Genomic DNA, 24,575 nt, shown 5'->3' with positions numbered 1-24,575 from the left:
TTCACTATTTGAAGGGGAGGATGCACTGCTACAAACATCAGGGGGGGGGTGTCACCAGGAGGTCATGAACTGGGGGTCCCTAGAGGCCCAGGGTTCCTCCGGGCTTAGAGCTATGACCCAATTGGGCTGATATTCAGACACAGTTTGATACAGCCCTATCGGGCAATTTTGCATTGGGTTGGGTGTGATGCAAAATTTGGCGCATTGGTCCTGGTCCAGTTGCACCCGATACAACGGTATCCCGATACACCTTGTATCAGATTGGATTGGGGTGGGGAGATTACATGATGACAATGCAGGGCTGGATTATGACATGCTGAGGCTATAAGCTATATCAAGCTTAAAAGGCCCCATAAGATGACAAAAACAATAGTATTACTCTAACAAAAAGGACAGTGGAAACAGAAATAATAAAGCTTTATTTTTACTTGGCAAAGATGCAATGAAAAAGTAATGATCTAATAAAAAACAGTTATCTTGCAATAAGCTATTTGCATTAGAGAGATACTTTCCAATGAAAAATCATTATGTAAAACTTTAGTGTGTGCTTTTTAATTCAAAGGCCCCGCATAATGTGAGACCCTCAGCTGTAGCTTAGCACCTCCTTCTGACATTGAGTGGGCTCTCCTTCTCTCTTTTGACTTCTTATAACAGGACTGTCCTTAAGGCAATGCCTAAGTGGCCAAAAACTTTGACATCGCGAGCAATAACACCCGTCAATGATCATTTCAGTCTACAGGGACATCACAGATCTGAGAGTAACCGCTCTTGAAAAGATCAATCCTTGTGGATGCATGGAATGGAAAGTAACTGAAGCAGGAGTTCATAAAATATAACTGACACCATCAACCAAGGACTAAATAGGGATTACAATTTCCTTTCACACTCTAAAGATTCCACTTCACTTATTATTGCTGCCCCTTTAAGGAGAATGCTTTTAACTGACATCCTGTTTTTCACCTGATGGGAGATGAAGGGCTGGTCTTGTGGTAGCAAGCATGCATTAACCCATTTGCTAAGCAGGGGCTTCCCTGATTTGCATTTGGATGGGTGACTGCATGTGAGTGCTGTCTGCTGTAAAATAGTCCCCATAGGGGATGGGGAATCTCTTCCCAGTCATGCGCTGAGGAAAGGGTGCAATGTTATGATGTTCCTTCCTTTCCCAGAAATTACAAGACAGCTGTCAAGGAGGAAAGTAAAGTTGTTAAACCCTGCTGCTTTTACCTATGGAGAGAGAGGAGTTTTTAAGTTAAAAGAGAGGAGGAGAGCCCACTGCCACCCAGTAAGCCGCCCCCCCACCGCCACAATCTTGATTCATATAATCAACCTGAGATTATCCTGATCAAATGCTTTGAACCAATACCATCTTGATTATTTTGGCAATGCCCAACCCTGAAAGTCGGGCATGGTTCACACAATTGGTTCACACCCCGGTTCACACAATTGTTCAAGTCTATGTTTAATGTGGGTTACCAAGATTAGCATGATCGTATGAACCCATGCCATGTTGGAAATCTCAGGTTAATCTCAGGCTATAAACTGCCTTGGCATGGGTTCACACGATCACATTAAACCTAGATTCAAACGATTGTGTGAACCAGGCCAATATGTGTTTGCTTGGCCATACAGGAAATTCTTGGTATTTGCGGGGGTTCCATTCCCAGCTAGTGCTGTGGATACCGAAACTGCGGATACCGAGTAATTGGGGCAATGGCATCATGGGGGTTAGGTCCCTAAGTGGGGGAAATGGCCCCCAAATGGCCAAAAATCCCCATGAAAAAGCACAGTAAAGTGCCATACCGTGCTCTGTGGGTCCCCAGTAGTCCTGCAGTGCCCCCAAGAGTAAAAAATCGGCCAAAAATCAGAGTTTTCTTCCTTGTGGGGGCAAAGTGAACCACAAAATGGCTCTTCTCCTCAAAATGGCGGCCAGAAATGACCTCCGAGGTCATTTCCAGCCAGCCCTGAACCGCGGATATGTGGATTTAACCCCCCCCCCATTTTCTACTGTGTATACCTAGGTCAGGTGTCCATTACCCAACCATGGATACATGAATCCGCAGGTGCTGGATACACAGATATTGAGGTTCTCCTTTAAAATGTTACTATATCTGCCACCTGGATGCATGTGAGACATCTTGGAAGTGTGATGCACCCTTGAGGTTCTGTCCTCCTGAGAAAAAGTCAGAGAGATCTCCAACCTTCAGTGTGCTTTGCTAGATGAGGAGCTGCTGTGGTCGATTTTCTCTCTCTCTTCATCACATTAGATATGAATGTTAGGCCTATTACCTTGACCTTTTTCTTCCAAACTAAACAGTGTTCAGCAGACTTAGTAATAACTCCAGCATGGTTCACTTGCTTATTGTACAATTTGCTATGCTAATAGTTCCAGTGCATTCTGTGAATGTGAGCAGATTTTCCATGTTAGATTGGATGCCCTTGGCGCCGCACCTCAAGTCTGAACGAATGGCCAGGCATTAGATTTGACAGGGAGAAAAGCCAGCATGAATCGTCCCTTCTGCTAAGTAGGCTTCACCTTGGTTTGCATTTGGATGGGTGACTACATTCCCCAAAGGACTCCCAGTCTAAAAGGAAAGATTAGATATTTTTCATTTTTTAAAATTTTAATCTATAAAAGATTAAATCTAAACTAAAAGGCCATCCCCTGGCATCTCCAGTTCAGGCTAGGAAAGACCTCAGTCTGAAACCCTGGCAAGTCACTACCAGTCATGGATACAACAGTGCAAAGAGGACCATTGGTCTGATTCCATATAAGGTGGCTTCATTTTTCCCCCTTCATGTTCACTTGAGCATTCCGTGTGTGACAGGCTGCTTCTTCCTGAATTGCACTTGATGCATGTGGTGATGTCATTAAATGCAGGCAGCATATGATAACAGGCCAGATCATAATTTTAATTGTCGCAGTGCAGCCAATCTGGTGTGGAGAGCCGGTCTTGCAGCGGCAGACATGAGTTGTGTCGCCTTTATTAAGCAGGGTCTGCCTTGGTCTGCAGTGGAATGGGAGCAATGCATGTGAGCATTGTCTGCTGCAAAATATTCCCCTTGGGGAATGGGGGCTGTAGCTCAGCAGGGTGGAACATCTGCTCTGCATGCAGAAGGTCCCAGGTTCAACCTCTAGCAACATCTCCAGGTAGGGCTGGGAAAGACTCCTGCTTGAAACCTTGGAGAATCATTGCCAATCAGCGTCGACCAGGAGTTCCCAACCTGTGGTACTCCAGATGTTGCTGAAGTACAACTCCCATCATCCTCAGCCACAATAAACGGTAGCTGGGAATGATGGGAATTGCATTTCAGCAATAACCGGAGTACCACCATCAGGGAACCGCTGGTGTAGGCAATACTGAACAAGATGGACCAGTGCTCTGACTCAGGATAGGGCAGCTTCCTATGTTCCTAATCTGTCTGACATGGTGGAATCGAGGCGGAGTGCACAATTGTCAGCCATGCGTAGAATGGTCATGTGAATCTTCTCTCACCAAATATAAATGAATAATTCTTATGCAGTTGTTCTGTGGAATTGTTTTCAGGACAATAGCAAAATGTGGAGAGGGAATACCATTGTTCTCTACCTAAAAACCTCAAGGAATGAGGTTTCCAAACCAGCTGCCACTTGCAATACAGTCAGCAATGTGGAAAGCTAATTAGAGGTCTCTTTTGGTGTCCCAAAAAATCAAACTCTGGAGGGTCAATTTTGCTATTGACACACAATTGGGCATCATTCTGTGATGATTCTATGCAGAATCCCCAGAGAGTATTGCCCAAGGCAAAAACCCACATGTCACCACAGATTACACATGTACTGGAGGCCGCGTTATGCGTTGCAGGGGTTCGAGTAAATATAGTTTGTCATCTCTATTCAAGGCTGATTTAAAGATTTGAGCGGAGTGTCCGCAGCCACTTGGTTAAGACTGCTACGAGACAGCACAGCCAAAGTACAGCTTCTCAGAGCTAAAGGCACCAGACAGTTTATTTTTCTCTCATCCTTGATGGTTTTAGGCAACCATTTTCCAGGCATAACATGTCCACTGAATCACACTTGGGACTTGTTTGGTTACGACCTCAACACATTATATCTCTTGAAATCATCGGTTGCTCAACAGCACCAAAAAATACCTTCATATTCGTCAACATCAAACTGGCTTGTAACAGAGGTTAGGAGAAGGTTTATGAAATTTAGTTATCTATGGGAGCTGGGGGCTGGATAGGATGGGTGTGGCCAACCCACATTCTGTCCCCAACATTTTATCAAAGGAGGATGAAAAGTTGTCCTACCCAGCTCCCACACAATCGCTCTCCCCTCTTCCTACCTTGATCTTTGCAAGCACACTACTAAATATTTATATACACTGCACAAAATATTTATTACTGTTTTCCAATAGATATATGTATAAAACCCCTGCTAACTGAGCAAAGAGACACCTTTTAACATGGTGATTCTCTTTAATAAGCAGTGAGGAGAGTAACTGGCTCTATCCAGCCCCAGCACAGCACCCCTCCAGTGGCTGTTGCTGGTATCTGCCTTAGCTTTCTTTTTAGATTGTGAACGCTTTGGGGACAGGGGTCCTTCTTTTGTATTGTTGTTTTTTCTTTGTAAACTGCTTTGAGAACTTTGGTTGAAGGGTGGTGTATAAATATCTGTTGTAGGAGTAATGCTGAGCTGAAATGCCCCTCTGCAGTTCACTGCTACTTTTGCAGTTGGCGAAAACCCTCTTCAGACATTGTACAAGTACATTTGTCTGTGTTTTGTGTGAATGACTGTACTTGCAGTCGTTTTAAGCATGAGTCTGGATTCAGGCCTCTCAAATGCATGATACAGATAGGAAGCATGCTGCTGTACATGTGTCAAACATGTGAATAAGTGTAGCTCTGTACATTGTACACTCATTGTACAAGTGTTGAACGTAATGTGTGAATAAGGCTAAAGGTCATTTCAGGAGTTTTGAAAGAGCTGGGCTTACTGATACAGCTGTCGCACTCCTGCTGAGTGACTGCTGGTTGACGCCGTTTATTTACCCACAAGTCCCTTCTCCATGATGTTATTTGATGACTAATCCTAACCCACAACATTATGGCTACAGAATATTGCCACTTGTCCCTGGTGGCTTTTTCTGCTGGAGCTGCTTTTGTGCCGGAGCTGAAACCTGAGCTTTCGAGCCAAGTTGAATCATGCTGGATTTTGTGTAATTTAGCCTGAGTAATGTGATACTAATCTACAGATAAATGTATCTTGCTGTATTTATATTCAGTGAGTAATTGCCTGTCCTGGTAACCACAGGTTTCAGTGTACGACTGTTGCCGCAAAGTGCTAGCTTTCTTACTACCTTCTGGATCCGTTTTGTACCACTTCGCTAAGTTCAGTTGTTGGCTCCTGGAAGGAGAAAAGTCCTCACAGCTCCAACAGCAGACTCAGGATGGCTCATCAGTTTAAAGTAGGGAATTGGGTTGTTTACTTCCATCTTCAAAATGAAGCCTGGAAGTTACAGAAGCATAGCTCAGCCTGGCAAGCTCTGACCTGTCCAGAAGAGTTTCATGTTTCTGCTGTATAAATCATAATCATCATGTATATCGTAGCTAGGACCATCATTTAGAGAGGGCAGGCAGTACATTCTCTCTCACCGCCGCCATATTTCTGACCAAATCGTTTCTGATCTTTATATATGCTTCATTCCAGAGTTCTTATGGCCTATCTATACAGAGCTTTCTGCAGTGTGCCAATTTGCTGATTTCCCTGACAGCAGCTGACCTGTGTGGATCTTGAGTTGGCCGGCATACAATAAATTATGCTCGGATGACTCAAGAAATGCAAGCTGTGTACAAGAACTGTGGACACTGTGTGTCAAAACTCAGTGAAAACAAACTTTGCCTACCAGAGACACTGTGTGTCCCCAGTACTCTCTTTTTCAAAGGCCAGGAAAGCCTGTAACGCTATCCCCCTAGTTTTCTCTCCACTTGGGAAGCGAGACTGCCAGACTCATAAGATGACACTGGAAATTAGTTGCCATCCGAAGCTTGCTGCAGCCAAGACAAAGTTCCTTATGCAGATGTCTCTTCCCTGCAGGAAATTGCCTGCATGCTGCCTCTGTATGATCACATGCATCAAGCACACATGCGTACATTTTGCCATGGTCCATGCTGCAAGGATCCCCGATTGGCTTCAGTTCCCATGCCATACACACGCACAGGTATACAGAGATGCATCTTTATAGGAAATAGACTTGTTGGCATCTGTTAAATGTGACTGTGTATATATGGAGCCCATGAGATGCCCTGCAAAGTAGTGGGAGCCAGGTAGAAAATTTGCCATAAATGGCATGGCCTCCTAGTCTCTTTGGCTAGCCCAGTGCCAGCCGGCTTGCAGTAGGAATTGGATGTTGCTAATGTGCAGTTTTCAGATTAAGATGAGGAAATACAAATCATCCAGCGTACAAAATGGCTACACAGCTTTGGCCCTCCAGCTGTTATAGGACTACAACTCCCATCGAATGAACATAGGAAGCTGCCTTATACAGAGTCAGACCATTGGTCCATCAAGCTCAGTATTGTCTACACAGACTGGCAGTGGCTTCTCCAAGGTTACAGGCAGGAGTCTCTCTCAGCCCTATCTTGGAGATGCTGCCAGGGAGGGAACTTGGAACCTTCTGCATGCAAGCAGGCAGATGCTCTCCCCAGAGCGGCCCCATCCCCTAAGGGGGAATATCTTAGTTCTCACATGTTCAAATGCAAACCAGGGCAGGCCCTGCTTAGCAAAGGTGACAATCCATGCTTGCTACCACAAAACCAGCTCTCCTCACATCCCTGACTATTGGCCACTGTGGCCAATAACCCATGTGTCAAGCACACATGCTTGACACATGGATTCATAATCCAGCAACAGTCATAATCCAGCAACAGCTGCAGGGCTGACGTTGTGCAGCCTCGCTATTTTTTTCTGGGGTGTCTTTGTTTAATAGCCATATGTCAAAACCTCTTTGACGGTTTCCACCAGGGGAACTCAAGGTTGCGAGTCAAGCTTGCTTCTTAACTGGGAACCTTTTGTTCACTCAATATAGAACGTGTGCTGCTCTTTTCCTCCGTCCAGTCTTAGTGGGTATCTGGGCTCTCCACTTGGCTGTGAAGTCCAACCACCCTTGATGGGCTGTGGACGGAATAGGGGCTTTGCCACTGATTGAAACCAGTTCAGGATCGAGTCCTGAGAGGATGAGCTCATTCTCCACAGCTGGGCTTCGGCCTCTGTTCATCCCAGCGTGTCACAGACAGTTCTCGTACTGAGACGGTGCAGCTGGGGCCCTTCCCTCTTGGAACGAAGGAGCCCTTTCTCTGCCAGACACTGGATGGGGTCTATACATCCCCTCACACTCGGCCCTTGATACAGCAGCTCTGTTTACTGGCACAAAGGGTGCCTTACACAATGTTTATTGCTACCACATTTCTTTGTGGCATTGTGGCTGAGGCTCTCACACCAAGACATTACAGTATTTGCTTTTCAGAGCAGACGACACGGCTGAGCAGTATTACCAAGTGTATAGAATGTATTTCTTTTCTGTTTTTATTATTATTATTATTAGTAGTAGTAGTAGTAGTAGTAGTAGTAGTAGTACACATAGATTTTAAACACCTGGAGGAGCCTTTCAGCTCTTTCTTTCCACTGCTCCGAGAACCACAACAGTGACTTTAAACCCTGAAAAGTGCACTGAATATGCTTGGCTGGCCTGTCGCATTTTGAACAATTTCTTACGGGTTTTTGGTGTGCGTGTTTGTAAAGTTGCTGTGCTGCAAAGTGGGTGGTGGTGGTTTTGTTTGTTTTTAAAGTACTTCCAACTGTCAGGCTATGATTTGGAAACCACACTTCTCCATGGATCTTGTTTTCCTAGACATTCTCCTTTCTTTCAGTTTGCAGAAGGCACAAATAACATGCCCGTAGTCAGAAAGACTGAGAGAAGAGCTGGTCTTGCAGTAGGAAGCATGAATTGCCCCTTGTGCTAAGCAGGGTCCACCTTGGTTTGCATTTGGATGAGTGACCACATGTGAGGATTGTCTGCTGCAAAAGATTCCCCTTAGCGGATGGGACCATGGTTCAGTGGCTTTGCATGCAGAAGGTCCCAGGTTCAATCCCTGGCAGCTCCACGTAGGGCTGGGAGATATTTCTTTCCTTCCAAAACTTTGCAAATCTGCTTCCAGTCAGTGTAGGCAATACTGAGCTCGTTGGACCGGTGGTCTCCCTTCAGTATAAGGCAGTTTCCTATATTCCTGTGCTCACCCTCACATTAGGGGGATGGGATGAGGCCACAGCCTAGTGGTAAAGCATCTGCTTTGAAAGCAGGAATTCCCAGTTTCAGTCCTCAGCATGACCAGGTGGGGCTGGGAAAGACTCCTGCCTGGAACCATGCAGAGCCTCTGTCAGTCACTGTCGACTATACTGAGTTATTAATTAATTAACTAATTAATTACTTAGTTATTTTATCTATCTATCAAATTTGTACACCGCACCAAACTTTCATCTCTGGGCAGTTAACAGCCCCATTAGTTAGATGGGCCAATAGTTTGAGGCAGTATAAGGCCACTTCCTATATTCATTCCTGTGTTCACAGCAATAGGTTTCCGCCAACACCTTGGTGGCATTTGTGCCGTCTTTTGTGGCTTGGCACCAGGATCCTGGCATCAGGGGTACTTCAGAAATCCTTTGCAATTCTTATGTTTGATCACATGACAGTCTTTGGGTTGCTGTTCTGCATCAAGATATGGCTCCCCGAAAAAATAGAGACCCGAGGGATGCCTGTCATTCCTATCAAATGTAGAGGGGTTGTGCAGGGACGACAAGCTGACAGTGGAGCTTGGCCAGCTTTGGCAACAAGCTGAAGGCATGCCATCCTTGCTAATGGCATCACTAGGCTCTACTAACCTGCCACTCAGGCCAACAAGAAGAGGCTACTGGGTAGGGGGTGTACCGACCCATCATTGCCATTCTCTGAGTTTGGGAGAGTTTGGGTTGTATGTAAAGGAGCATCTCAGAAGCCTGGAAAAATAGGAATTTGAAAGGATTCTTGATAGGAAAAGAGAACCAGCCTCAGCAGCCCTCCCAGCTATTTAGTAGAGATGTGCAAATTGATTCAGAATCGAATCGAATCTAGGTGATTCGTGTGATTCAGATTCGAATCAAATCACACTTTAAAATTGAATCTGATTCGGATTCGGTTCAATTTTTTGAAATTTGATTTGAATTTAATTTGAGAGCCATTTGACACCTTTTAAAAACCATCCAGGCCCTGTGATTGGTTTAAAAAATGTGCCAAAACAGGGTTGAATTAATTCAAATATTATTTGAATTCAAACTCAATTTTTGGATCCGATTCAAACTTGATTTAAATTTGAAACAAATTTTTGGAATTTGATTTGAAACAAATGACTTATTGTAACTGATTTTTTAAAAAAATGTTTTAGAAATTGTTTTGTATTGTATTTTGCATTTTCTCCCCTCACCATTTTTTGGTCTGTTTTTAATGTGTTGACTGAATGTTGTGTTGTAAGCCACCCAGAGAACAATTTGTAGGTTGTTTGTTTGTTTAACAAATGTCTATACCACCCAAAACTTATGTCTCTGGGTGGTTTATAGGGTGGCTGAAAATAAAGTTGTTGTTATCATCATCATCATCATCATCATCATCATCATCATCAAAAATGTGTTTCATGAACATCTTTCTTCTATTTAGAAAAGGAAAGGGAGAAGCACCAAGGAAGGGAAACTTCAAATGCTTCTGGGATGAACTTTATTACTTGCCTGATGCCTTTTGGCAAGGCCTTTATCAAGGACTGTAGTTGCAATATATCTCAGTAGTCAAAAGAAGCTCAGCAAAGAAGATCTGCACTGTTCTTTGTCGCTCAACTCTAATGCATAAGGTTCATCTCAGAGGCAGCTAAGGGTCCTCCGCCTTTCTCATCTCCCAAACCTTCAGCAGTGCCTAGTAAGAAGTCACAATCATAGCACCCCATCCATATCATCACCTTCCTGGCACGGGGATTATCCTCAACAAAGGAAGACAATAGCATAACAAAGAGGTGCTGCTTGCAAGGCAACATGTTTACAAGGGCCAACAAATAACTGAATCCCCAAGGTCATAGATAGTGTGCACAGTTAGAGGCAGGGGAAGATGATGAACTGAGGCTAACAGGAATCGGGTCTTCAGCTTGTGAATCAAACAAAAAAAGTAGCATTAGATTCAGTCTAGTATTTTCATGAGACGCCAGTCATTTACCCTCAGGACCTTCTCCTTATGCTTGCATTCACTGGTGTATTTAAGTCCTGCGTAAGTTATCAGATAGTACTTGCTAACAGGAGAAGAATTATTTGCATTTGTGAATCCAGGGCTCCTGGAACACATATAGATATTCTCATTGTAATACCTACTATTACTACTACTACTATGAATATTTATATAAAGCTTTTCAACAAAATTTCCCATAGCAGTTTACATAGAGAAATATAAATAAATGAATAAATAAATTTGCTGCCTGTCCCCAAAGGGGGCTCACAATCTAAAAAGAAACATAAGGTAGACCCCAGCAACAGCCACTGGAGGAATGTTGTGCTGGGGATGGATAGGGCCAGTTGCTCTCCCCCTGCTCAATAAAGAAAATCACCGCTTTAAAAAGGTGCCGTTTTGCCTTGACTGAAATGCAGCCCTACACACGCTTCGAGTCCCAAATTTACTTTCTCTGTGGCTGCAAGGAGTGAGGAACAGGAAGCTTGGATCAGGTCCCCTGTGGCAGATTAAGGAGCAGGCTTATTGCCTCCAAAGGGAATTTGATATAATTGACTATAAACAGGATAATGGCTGTGACGTTAGCAGAGGAAGGCAGGGATGGGGAGCCACAGCAGCTGCACCGTTTCCACACCCAAAGAGCACAGATCCATCTCAGGCTGTTCTTCCCCTGGCCCCTCGACTCCTCTTACATGCAGTTTTGAAACTCCAGGCTCCCCAAAGGCCAGCAGAACAAACTGCATCAAAAAAAAGCTGTCAGCAATTTTCCCTTTTGTGGGGGGGGGAAACCACTGTTTTTCCCAGAAGGCAGCAAGCCTTCTGGGAAAAACCTCCTGGGGTTGTGGTGAAGATAGGCCAGCCAAGTGATGCTCTGGTACAGTCAGCGTCATGCCGCAGGAGTGATGTCTAGGTCAACTAGTTTGAGGAAGCAAAGGGGTTGGTGGCAAAGGCCATTATTAGGGGAGTGAGGATTTTGCTGTGCATTAAATACTTACAGAGGTATGGTACTTAATGTTTTTAGTACAGGTGAACATAGGAACTTGGTAGCTGCCTTCTACCAAGTCGGACCCTTGGTCCATCTAGCTCATTATTGGCAGCAGTATAGGAACATAAGAAACTGCCAAATACTGAGTCAAACCAGGGTCCATCTAGCTCAGTATTGTCTTCACAGACTGGCAGCGGCTTCTCCAAGGCTGCAGGCAGGGATCTCTCCCAGCCCTATCTTGGAGATGCTGCCAGGGAGGGAACTTGGAACCTTCTGCTCTTCCCAGAGTGGTTCCATCCCCTGAGGGGAATATCTTCCAGTGCTCACACTTCTAGTCTCCCATTCATGTGCAACCAGGGCAGACCCTGCTTAGCTACCACAAGACCAGTTCTCCATCCTCATTGCCAGTAGCCCCATATAACCCACGGTCCCAGCACCCATGGTTTCGCCTATCCAAGGTTGCGTTATAGGGACCCAGTTTCTTTATTTGCAGGGTGAAAATAGGATTCATTTTGCCTACCCATGGTACTTGAGTAGCTGGAAATGACTTCTGAGGTCATTTCCTACTGCCATTTTGTAGTGCTCAGCCATTTTCTGAGCTCTTTTCTGCAAAAAAAAAAAAAAAGTAACCCTAAAAAGGAACAACAATGGGAGGAGTTGGAAGTTTGTGGGTCAATGCTGGAGAGTAAGGTACTGTGCTTATTTCTCACACAGACACACACACACACTTTTTCTTGTGATTTTCAGCATACTACAGTGTGCTTAGGAACCTTACTCCACCCCAGTTCCGATAGGATTAAGGTCTCTTTATTTACGGTTTCATTATCCATGGCAATAGGCAGGAACGGGACCCCTGCGTATAACTAGGGTCACCTGTACACAGTATTTAACTTATTAATGAAGCTGAATACATCTGTGACAACTTATTAATGAAATTGAATACTTGTGACAAGAAGCAGATCCGTCTACAACTTTCTTCAGCTGAAGAGATGTTGACAAGTTTTTTTCAATACCCATGATAACCAAGTCCCTTAACCAGTTATCTGTCATGAGATTCCACAAGGAATTTTTCACTCATCAAAGGCATGAGAATGTGCTCTCACGTGCAGCACTTAATGCAGGAATACTCACACCAATCACATATAAATTGTGTGGTTCATGAAAGGCAAGTTTGTATTTTGTTTGTTTTTTTAAAAAGCAGCTGTAGCAAGCTGTCAGTCCTGGACGTCGGCTCTTCTTCATAGGGTTTAATTTCAAGTTTAATAATTAATAAGTGATGCCCCATGCACATGACATCACACACACGTTGGCATACCCAGGATTCGAAGCTCTCCCAAGCTCATTCCAGCCAGCATTGGCTGGCTGGCTGGCAGTGTTTATTTCCCTTCCACTCCCTCCAGCGAGGGAGAGGAAGGGAAATAAATGCATCCAGGCACCAAACGCTCCCTGGAAATGAGATTGGGAGGCCTGGGGTGGGCCCTCTGGCAATTGGGCCACGTTCCCTTTGCATGTGATCTCATGCACAATGGGGGCTCTGGTGGCCCTTTTCATTGGTGGCCCGAGTTCTTTGAACCCTGGCGCTCAATTGTGGCTCCGCCCCTGGAAGCACCCACTACCTTTAGCTATCCTTTGGAGTCACCACTGGTGCCATGTTGGGCTCTATAAGAGGGATTACATTTCTAAGGATGAGTGCCAATTCATATATTTATTCCTTTATGTATTATTTATTACTTTTTTTACATTTTTAATATATGCTTTCACATTTTGTATGTACATTTTAATATATGCATGTACATCTGTCACTTTATGACCCAACCCAATAGAGCTATTTAGATGACCCTGTCTGTGGAATGAACATATGAAGGATAGTAAGGACTCTGCCCACCGACCCCATCTCATGATTTCAGCTGAGCCTGTATACAAGGTGCAAGTACAAACTAAGGAGGTGTGGAAACCCCCTGAAAAATGTACCATGTCTAATGGAAATGTGTTGGGTTTTCTTTGAAAGTTGTTCAAATCCTCAAATTCACTTTGAATTTCAGTTTGTGTGCTTGGTGCCAGGCGTAGGGATATGCAGAAACCTGGGAAGTTTCACTTATCTTATTTGATTTTACTTAATTTGATTTCCCCTGGAAATTATCAGATGATTTCCCCTGAAAGGCACTTCAGTTTTCACTTTTTCAAAATGTCTGTACCAGCTCTTGTACATATGGTAGTGCATCCATAGCAGGCCTGCTCAACTTAGGCCCCCCCAGCTGTTTTTGAACTACAACTCCCACAATTCCCAGCCACAGTGGCCAATAGCCGGGAATTATGAGAATTGTAGGCCAACATCTGCAGGAGGGCCGAAGTTGAGCAGCCCTGATCCATAGGCTGTTTGTATCCTGCAGTTTGTATGCACATGAGCTCTGTGTGCAGATTCAGATGAAGATGCAGAGGTCAAGGCTAAGCCAGGGGGTACCAGCCTCCCCCACCTCCACACCATCTTCTGCATTGTCATCCAAATCTGCATAAGACTGATGACTCACCGCTGAATGTGCAAACTGACTCACAGTTGAAGAGTCAGGTTGTGTCTGAAGTGGTATGAAGAACTGCAAGAGGAATTGTGCCAGTAGTAACTTGGAGGTATCCTGTGGTCTGTGATAATCTGATTATGGTTATACAGGACCTTTAAATTTACTTATTTTAAAATGATCTCAGTACAGGCAAACCTCGTCATTCGCAGATCCAACATCTGCAGTTCCGCATATCCAGAGTCAAGTAATTGACCCCAACCTTGGCTTATGTGGAAAACAAGGGGTTAATTCCCATGTATCTGCGGACATGACCTCCGAGGTCATTTCCGGCCACCATTTTGAGGAGTGGGATCATTTTGTGGCTCATGTATTCACTAAAAAGCTATTTTTGTGCAAAAAGATTGCCGGATTTGGGACTTTGGGGGGAATTGCTGGGTACCTGAGACCAGAGGAACATGATAGGGCACTTTTTTGCAGTTTTTAGGGCCCTTTTTGCCAATTTCTGAGCATCCAAGAACCTAACCCCCCAAGTCTCATTATTATCGAGGTTGCTGTGGAGAATTGAACCCCTCAGATAATGGGGTTCACCTTTTTGGTCCAAAAATTGCACTCAAGGATGGCTCACCATGAAAGGAAGGAAGGAAATGAAATGAAATAACATTTTACTTTAAATAAATGTTAACATCTTCATTATATTTAATAGTAACATTTTAATCTCCTGTTACTAAAATGTTACCTTTTAGAAAAAATGAAAACAGTAACAGGAGATAAAAGCAACTTGGAGAAACTGGACAGAGATAAAGATGAAATCAATCTAAATTCAGCTTGTTAAAATAAAAAGGGAGGTGGGGGTTACTGCAGCTGAAAACCACTTAATAGATATCAAGAGCATTTAGCATGCTTCTTGTTCAAAGTCCGTTCTCTGTCTTCTTCCTTGTGTGGTCTCCGGGTACATAAGTTCACGTGAAATGGCTTTTGGCAGTAGCCAGTGTGTTTTATTACATGTGTATTTCCCTGACTCTGTGGGTACTCTTTGAGGTATTGACTTAATAATCAGGGCCCATCTGAGGCTCAGGGGCACCCCAGGCAAGGCCTGTCCAGATGCCCCCCACCCACCTGGGTGCCCCACCCCAGATGGACTCCTGGCCACAACTTCCACAGTAGTTAAACGCGGTAGAGGCAGCAGGCAGAAGGGTGGGTGGCGGGGAGGATGTACCTGCCCTCCTCACTGCTGATACCTCTACCTGCCGCTTTATGGCAGCGGCGAGGCGGGCGGGTGGATGGATGAATAATGGAGAGCTCCCACTCGCCCTCCCACTTGCCGCAAAAGTGATGGGTGGAGGCAGCAGTGGCAAGGAGGATGGGCAAGCAGGCTGGTGTCCTCCACCAGCCTGCCTGCCCGCCCGCCCTCCTCTCTGGGCGGCTGACCCTGAGTCCCATGTGATTCAGGCCGCTGCCGCCCTTACCATCTTTGCAACCTAAGTGGGCACCTAGTTCACTAACTGGGCAGGCCGGCCCTGTTAATAATACTTAGTACTCAGTGCCCAGTTAAAAGAAAAACCTGGAAATCGAACTCGAATGGGATGCCAGGATGGCTGGTGAGGGGAAACTGCTGCTTGGGATCTTTAAGCCTCTTGGGAGCACCTAGAAAGTCATCCATTAGGCCTCTTTATCGTTAAAGCAGGAGACCATCCTTTCTCCCTCTGCCAATTAGTCCTGCAGAGATGGCTGTGGTGGCAACAGTGATAATCAAGTGAACTGTGTCATTGCAATCCCTCCAGACTAAATGTTAGAATTCGTAGAGGAATCAAAGCTAATATTTAATCATTTATTTTTCAAAAACAGATATGCAAATACAATTAAAATAACATGTGCAGAGAGAGAGAGAGAGAGAGAGAGAGAAAGGTGTTTCATTATAAATAAGTCCACAAATTATCACATTGACATGTGCTCCAAAACCAGTAAGATAATTCTAGACAGCATATATATGCAGCTTTATGTAATTTTTCTTTATCCCATTAGATCAAGAACCCATTTGATTAGTCAAAAACAGATTTTTAATAGTATGCAAAATATAAATGTATTTTAAATATAAAATAGCCTGCGGTCTTTCTGGTCTCTCATAGTTAATCCTACTTCTGTCAATACAATTTAAAAATGATAACCATGTTACTGCAAAAGTATCTGTATGACTTGGATCTAAGGGTACTTTGATATGTTCTGAAAGGGAAATGTTGGAGCAAAGGTTGATATCTGGAGGGAGAGAATTCTGCAATATGGAGCCTTTGACCTCGCGAAAAAGCCCAGTCTCCTGTTAACATGACTGGGATTCCTCAAGGCAGCAAGGGGCATGTTGTATGGGGATTCATTGTCATTTTTCTAGTATTTCTTTTTCTAACCAGAAGAGGAGGTTGGAATGGTATTTATTTATTTATTTAGCTAGCTAGCTAGCTAGCATATTTATATACTGCCCAAAGCTTGCGTCTCTGGGTGGTCTACAATAAAAACAACACATTAAAACAAATATTAAAACCTTAAAACAATTTTTAAAAACCATGATGAATTCTATAAGTCTAATTACAGTAAGAGCCTGAATGAACAAATGTGTCTTAACAGCCCTTTCAAAAGCTGTCAGAGATGGGGAGGCTCTTATTTCTGCAGGGAGCATACTCGAAAGCTTTGGCATGGCAATGGAGAAGGCCTGTCCTTGAGTAGCCACCAGACGAGCTGATGGCAACTGCAGATAAACGTCTCCGGATTATCTCAATGGGCACTGAGGCTCATGGTGAAGGAGGAGTTCTCTGAAATACCCAGCCAGGACCTAGGCTGTTTAGGGCTTTATAGGTTGCCAGCACTTCCTATCTTGCCCAGAAACATATTGGTAGCAGGGCTGTCCTTAGGGCTGGGCGACCGGGGCAGTTGCCCCAAGCACTCCACTGGCCCCGCTCTGGGCATACTGCAGTGCAGGCTGCCCTCCTCTCTCCCCCAGTCCCAGTCACTTATCTTTCCCCGAAGCTGATCTTTTGAAAGGCTCCCAGGCAAACTACTAGAGTTCCCTCTCTCCCCGCCTCTCAGCTGTTCGGTGGGTGGGCGGGGTTTCTAGAGAGGTCTCCGTGCAGGCCTGCCTGAAGCTCAGGAAAGAAGCAGGCAGGCAGGCAGAGAGTGTCCAGTGCCAGAGCTTTCTGTAGACCCTCTGCCCAGCCCAGCCTTAGTAATGGAGGTATGATGTGATTTCCTTTTTGTGGTTATCCCCCCACCTTGAATATTTAGGGACTGGCTTGCCATAGGGCTTTGGTATTGAGCAGAGTTGTAGGGCAGGGTGGGAGGAAGATGAATCTTTAAATTGAAGTGGATTGGACAAATTGTTGGCTTTTTAAAAAAAAAAACCCACCCAAAAAGTCCTATAAGTGGCTTGTTGCATGGCAGAAAATTACAAAAACTTCAGGAACAAACTATATATAATTTGTTTGTTTGTTTGCATAATGCTCTATGCTCAAGTTGATTTGCAACCCAGAAGGTCTCAGAACTGTGAAGCATGTGTTGTGCTTTTTATTTTTATTTATTTAGAAATGCATTATATGCCCAAAAACCTCACTCACACTATTTACACTGTATGTCATCAATCAGTATGATTCTGTAATGATATGAAACATTAAAGAGGCCCCGCACATGCTGATTCACCCCCAGCCCCACCCCACCCCCCAGGGATGGACCTGATTGGTAGCCAGAGTAGTTATTTTAATATAGGAGTGATATGGTCTCTTTGTGCTGACCCAGAGACCAACCTGGCTGCCACATTTTGCACCAATTGTAGTTTCCAGACGACACACAAAGACAGCCCCACATAGAACTTGTATATGATTTTTTAAAATATATATACGAAGGGCCATTTTTCCTAGAACTGTTTTGATTCTTTTCTCCTCCTCGTCCCTACTAAATCACAGCCCCACCTCAGCCCCACTCTACCATGTCAGACCCACCAGGGGCCAAGGAAACCAGTCTCTATATGACTATACTGATTGAGTGTTCCCAATCCATGCTAAACTAATATTATCAATTAAAGATTGATCGTTACCAGTACCTCTGCTTGTGGATTGCAAATTACTCTCTAAATACCAGTTTGAATGCTAATTTTAGCCCTAATTATATGCAGCCCTAATAATTACATCCTATTTCATTGTTATAATTACCATAGTTCATGGCAAGTCCGTTCGTGTGCATTTTGCAAGTGTGACTCCAGAGCCGTTAGTGTGATAAACAAGTATTAAAGCTGCACGGTAATTAGTTACATACCAATTTACATTTGAATTGTGTACACTTGGGGAGAAAACAGCATGAAAAGATTTCAGCAGCCCCGAAAATCCATTGAAACAAAAGCAGTGCTTTATGGGAGGAAAAGTAGCCGGGAAAGGGTGAGCATTTTGCTTGTTCCAAAAGTACAACAGATTGATAGCCATAAAAAGTATTAATAGACGGGTAAAGAAACCCAGTTGGATACTGTTGTCCTTATGCAAAGGGGGCATCAGAGGGCGGCCCTTTCATGAGGCGAGGCGAGGCAGTCACCTCGGGCGACAGTTCATTGGGCAGCAGTAGCAAGAGGCTCCCCATGGATGCCGTTGGAGCAGCTCTTTGGGACCATTAATGACCCGTGCAAGCTTTACAAGGAGTGCCTCTCCTCATCCTCCTTGCAAGACGCATGTTGAGGAAAAGAAGGCTGCTGGCAACCTTCCTTCCTCCCCTCCAGCCTCACCACGTTTTAAGCTTAGAAGCAGTAGCGGCCGGTGTGGGCACCTTGAAGTGTAAATTAACAGCTGCTTACCTCTGCTGCCATCGTACCTGAACACTTCTCCAAGCAGCAGCGTGCTGCCCAGCACTCCCTGCGGTGGGGGGTTGCCTCCGCCACTCACCTGACCGCCAGATCGACTCCATGGAGGCCAGGTGAGTGGTGGAGGCGATCTCCCGCTGCAGGCGGTGCTGGGCAGTGCGCTGCTGCTCGGAGCAGCATTCAGGTGTGGTGGGAGCAGAGATAAACACCTATTAATTTACACTGAAAAGTGCCTCTCGCTGCCCGCCCCAGTGGCACCTGCACCAGCTGCTACTGCTTATAAGGTTTGGTTTTGGAAGTGGGCTAGCACCCCCCAGGGGCCTGGGCAAAGGAACACTGCATCTTGGCTTAGGGGCAGTGTTCCCTCTAACAGGGATTCCCAGATGATGTTGACTACAACTCCCATAATCCCCAGCCAAAGACCATTGCAGCTGGAGATTCTGGGAGTTGTAGTGAACAACATCTGGGAATCCCTGCTAGAGGGAACCTGCTTAGGTGGGCAATATCTGAGCTGCCCCTGTCCAGCCTGCCAGTGGGTATGATCCAGCCATAGTGAAATTTCACATTTTCACCGAGGATGTATTATATCTTAATGTGGACTGGATCGTGCCTGTTATCTGAATGACAGATGCCATCGATTCTTTTCTATAACATTATGTGTGATCTTCTATACATCTTCTATAACAGGGATTCTCAATGTTGGGTCCCCAGATGTTATTGGACTTCAGCTCCCATAATCCCCAGCCCCAGTGGCCTTTGGCTTTATTTACGTTTTGCTCCTTTACTGCAAATGATGGCTTTCGGTTGGGAACCCGAAGTGTCGCGCCATCTGTGACTCTTGTCCTTCCAGTCCCTACGACTAGGGCCACCATCCGCTTTCAGCTGCCTCTGCACAGAGCAACCTGCCCAGTCCCTCCTGCGCTTCTTGTCTTCACCCTCAACCTACTTTGCCCCGCAAGTGTTCAGGATGTGACTCATCCCAGATAAGCTGCTGGTTGTGTCCATCAGCCTTTCGGGGAAACCTGAGTCAGTGCTGACAGACAGAGGAGTGAATCAGCAGGTGTAGATTTCTTGCAGACTCTGTGATGTCAGGATGCTGTCAGAGTCCCACCCTGATCCTAACAGAAGTGGCCCAGAGGCATGCCTGGGGAGGAACTCTGCATGCAAACTGGTCTTGAACAAGGTCCAAAAGGAGGGGAAATATGCTGTGGCCCTTTCTCTGGAAGCAGCATCCAACTGCTGTCTCACATGTTGGTCTCAGAGCCAAACCACATGTGACAACGAGCATGTTATTAAGGCATTTCAGGGTGGGGTTTGGGAAAGCCTGAAACCCTGGGAAACTGCTGCCAGTCAGTGTGGACAATACTGAGCTAGATGGACACATGGTTTGATTTGGTAGAGGGCAGTGTGGTATAGTGGTTGAAGGGTTCGACTAGGATTGGGTAGACCTAGGTTCAAGTCCCTGTTCAGCCATAAAACTCATTGGATGACTCTGGGTCAGTCACTTATCTCTCATCTTAGCCTACTTCACAGGGTTGTTGTGAAGATAAACATAGGAAGCTGCCATATACTGAGTCAGACCACTGGTCTATCTAGCTCAGTATTGTCTTCACAGACTGGCGGTGGCTTCTCCAAGGTTGCAGGCAGGAGTCCAGGGAAGTGAGATGCCCTGGAGATGCCAGGGAGGGAACTTGGAACCTAGATGCTCTTCCCAGAGCAGCTCCATCCCCTGAGGGGAATATCTTAGAGGGTTCACACATCGTCTCCCGTTCATATGCAACCAGGGCAGACCCTGCTTAGCTAAGGGGACAAGTCATGTTTGCTACCACAAGACCAGCTCTCTTCTCCTCTCCAAAGTGTAACCACGTACACTTTGCTTTGGTCTTTCAGTTGGACATTGGGCTGGGGAGGGATGCATCCAGGCAGGCATTTAACAGGTGCAGTTTCTCTAATAGCTTCCTAGAGATGCCCCTGATGAATTTCTACCTGATGCATCTCTGATCAAGGCAAAGTATGGGTGCATGGAGCCTTATTTCTAAAGCCATCGGATGCTGAAATGCATCATACCATACTGCAGTGGTCAACCGCTCCTGTATTCTACCAAAGACAACCACAGGACTCTGTGGTTGCCAAGAGTTGACACCGACTCGATGGCACAATTTACCTTTACCATCATATACTAGAATGTACAAAGTCTTTACAGCTTACAGTATATGGCACAAAAGTTAATATGGAAGTTTATATGGGCAAGTTTGCCATTTCTATTCCTTCTAGAGCACGAGTGAAAATGTAAAGCATCTTATCTTAAACCAAAGGTTTTTGGATTACTGAATTTCTATTAATAATAATATGAACAGTGTTTATTTCATTTTTAAATTATTTGTATACTGCTTTTAATCTGATTCTCCCAAGGCAATTTAGAAATATAGTGAAATTGGACAGTATTAAAATCACAGTGGACAGCTTCACTGTGGTAGGGTAGGTTTTCCCAACCTGGGTAGCTCTTCCTCCTACCTTGCTTCCACACAGTCACTTCTACCCAGATTTTCCTTCTATCATGCTTCCACACAACTGAAAATTGGGAGCACACCCAGCTCCCAAACCTGGGTAGGACACAGTTTTTGATTGTGTGAATGTGTGTCCATATGACACTTGCTTGACGTGTTTACTCGACATGGCTGTGTCCAACTGCTGCTATATCCTCCCCTGGACTTATTGGTTAAAGCAGCCAAATTAAGAAGGAACTGGTCCTGTTCTACCTTTCCATGAATGAGAGAGCACCCATTGTTAAGCCTTTCTGAGATAAGCAACCATGTAATATCCTGTTTCCTCTAATTCTCTTAAAATATTTATTCTTAAAAGTTGTCAGGCCGGGGAGGTTAAGAGGCACAATGAGGAACAACTTCCAGGATAATTCAGAGATAAGGCTTAAATAGCTTGACAATATTCCCTTTAATCTGCTCACTATTGACACAATGCTGGCCTATTATGTCTGGGAGGATTTAAAGAGCTTTCCTGCACATGTTACTGATGGCTTGTCATGTCAATAGGGCCCCCCGCATACATTTGTGCGACAAGCAACTGCGGCTGCATATGGCAACCCCGCAGTTGTGCCCCCACCAAAAAATGCACTCAGGATAAAGGCGGCTTCAGCACATGCAAATGATAGATTATGGAGCTTTAAGAAATCCTCTTTAGAATGGCAAATTTAATACACTGTTCCTCATTAGGAATATAGCATCTTCCATTTTTTAAATAAATTTTTATGGACCTTGGGCTCAAACAGTAAAACTTGGGGCTGCATGTATAACACATTCGACAGCAAACAATATTGCTTCAGTATTCCATCCAGGGGCGTAGCCACTATTGGGCGACCGGGTTCAAAGAACCCGGGCCACCGCCCCTCAGGGGCTGTGCCTTGCGGCCCCAACTCGCCCCCATGTCTGACGTCACATGCGGGGGGGGATTGGTTTAGCTTTAAGGCAGGGAGAGCCGCTCCTGGCTGCGCTGTGAAGGCAACGCTGGCCTTGATCTAACTCCTGAATGGGACCACAGGGCCCCGTTCGGGAGCTAGACCACGCCCCCGCATCTGACGTCAGATGCAGGGGCATGGTTAACCACCCGCGTCTGATGTCAGTCGTAGGAGGCAGGGCGAGCGAGGTCGCCGCTTGCCTCCCTCCGCTCGTGATTCCATCCTTCCCTGACTTCAGTAAGGAGTGCTTCTCTCTGTGTGAGCTCTTGCAGCACCCTTAATTGGGAAAGCCCCAGTCCCACACCAGCCCCTAGGCTGGGGAGTACAGTCTTCAAAACAGTGGCCCTTGCTCAGACTGCCTTCCTAAGAAGTCTCCTCATTTTAGCTTATAGAACTCACTGCCACAAAATGTGGTGATAGCCACTAGCTCAGATGACTGAGGAGAGCTGGTCTTGTGGTAGCAAGCATACATTTTTAGCTAAGCAGGGTCCACCCTGGTTTGCATTGGAATGGAAGACTACATGTGTGAGCACTGCAAGAGATTCCCCTCAGGGGATGGAGCCGCTCTGGGAAGAGCATCTAGGTCCCAAGTTCCTTGGCAGCATCTCTAAGATAGGGCTGAGAGAGATTCCTGCTTGCACCCTTGGAGGAGCCGCTGCCAGTCTGTGTAGACAATCCGGAGCTAGATGGACCAGTGGTCTGACTCAGTATATGGCAGCTTCCTATCTTCCTATGGCTTTTTAAAAGGGATAAGGTGAATTCACAGAAGGTAGGATGGCAATATGGAACCTCCAGATTCAGAGGCAGTCGAACACTGTATGCAGAATGACAGACTATTAGATGGGCTTTTGCTTGCACCTAGCCAGGCTAAGTTTAGAAAATTTGATTTAGGAAAGCTCTTGATATCTCCCACAGGAGCTGTATATCTGCCAATTCTGTTTCTTGATTTGCTTTTTGTTATTTCACTGTATTACGGAATCTTGTTTGTTTTCGTGTGCATTATTGTGATCACTAGAAACAGTTGCAATGTTTACAAAGGAGGGAAAATTTGAATGAATGAATGAATGAATGAATATACATACATACATACATACATACATACATACCCTGCCACCTATCAGAAGCCTTTGTGGAAATGTGGCAAATCAAGGTCAAGCGTGGACCATTTGTGGGCCTGCATGGTGCTTCCACCGGCTTAATTTGGACCCACAAAAAGATAGACAACAGTTGTTCCCCCCTGCTTGCTGGTTCCTGTGAGTCAGACCATGTATGTTGGGGAAGAGTGACGGTCTTATGGCAGTGAGCATGAATGGTCGCCTTTGCTAGGCAGGGTCTGCCCTGGTTTACATTTGGATGGGAGATAACGTGTGAGTGCTCCCTGCTGTGAGTTATTCCCTTTAGGGGATGCGGTCATAGCTCAGTGGTGGAGCATCTGCTTGCATGCAGAAGGTCCCAGTTTCACTCCCTGGCAGCATCTCCAGGTAGAGATGAGAAAGACTCCTGCCTACTACTACTATTTATATATCGCTTTTCAAATAGATTTTTTTAAAGTGGTTCCCTGCACCCAAAGGGCTCACAATCTAAAACGGAACATATCGTAGCCACCAGCAACAGCCACTGGAGGGATAGGGACAATTCTGCTAAATATAAAGGAATCGCAACTTTAAAATGTGCCTCTTTGCCAAGTTAGCAAGGTCCTGAAGCCTGGGGGAGCTGCTGCCTGTCTGTGTAGGCAATACTGAGCTAGATGGACCAATGCTCTGACTCACTATAAGGCAGCTCCCTATAGTGTGCTGCCCAGTCATAGAATGCAGTAAGAATTGCAATGCATTCTCCTGCCGGAGAATTTTTTTTTTTTTAAATGGCATTGGTCAACGGCCTACTGCTTCAGGCACTGTAGCAGGTATCACTTTAGGAAAACCAGAAGACAAGATTACACCCTTCTTATTTGTTTCCTGGGCATGGATTTAGGGCTGCGGGAGTTTGCCATCTTTGAATTGCTTCAGGATGTTAAGAGTGGTTCTTAAAAAAACCCCTCACTATCCCATTACTACTTATAAGCTCCTACCATATTTACCAGAATCCAATACAAGAGTTTCCCCATTTATTTCCTGTTAAATATAGGGGAGCCGTCCTGCATGCAAGGTCCTCTTTCTTTTGGGTAGATACAGGTATAACCTGTATTTAACCTCTTACCTTTTAAGGCATCGCCTTAAATTCAGTTTTGCCTTCTAGGGATGTGCCAACCAGCTCAATCTGGAGCCAGTTCAATCAGTTCATTTTGAAGGCTTGACCTTGAACCGAACCCCCTGGGTGGGTTTGGGCCCGGTTCGGGGTTGCCAAGTGCCAATATATTTGGGGGTTTTTAAGGTTGACTTACTGCTGCTGAGGGTGTCTGCTGCCTTGGGGGGGTGCTGCTGCAGCTGCAGGGGGATCTCCAGAAGCTCCCCTGGGGGAGGGGGAACCTCCAGAGACATGCACACACCCGTGGCCACAGCAGCAC

The 24,575-nt window shown here is 45.3% G+C and overlaps 1 protein-coding gene across 26 annotated transcripts in view; it reads left to right on the top strand.

Annotated features, from left to right (window-relative positions):
- SEMA6D (semaphorin 6D) overlaps positions 1 to 24,575 on the top strand; it is a 410,879-nt gene that overhangs the window by 303,473 nt on the left and 82,831 nt on the right. The gene's annotated exons all lie outside the window — the stretch shown is intronic.

This window comes from Hemicordylus capensis, chromosome 10 (assembly GCF_027244095.1).
Source record: "Hemicordylus capensis ecotype Gifberg chromosome 10, rHemCap1.1.pri, whole genome shotgun sequence".
Taxonomy (NCBI): domain Eukaryota; kingdom Metazoa; phylum Chordata; class Lepidosauria; order Squamata; family Cordylidae; genus Hemicordylus; species Hemicordylus capensis.
The sequence above is the reverse complement of the archived record's forward strand: the minus strand, read 5'-3'. Positions and strand labels throughout refer to the sequence as shown.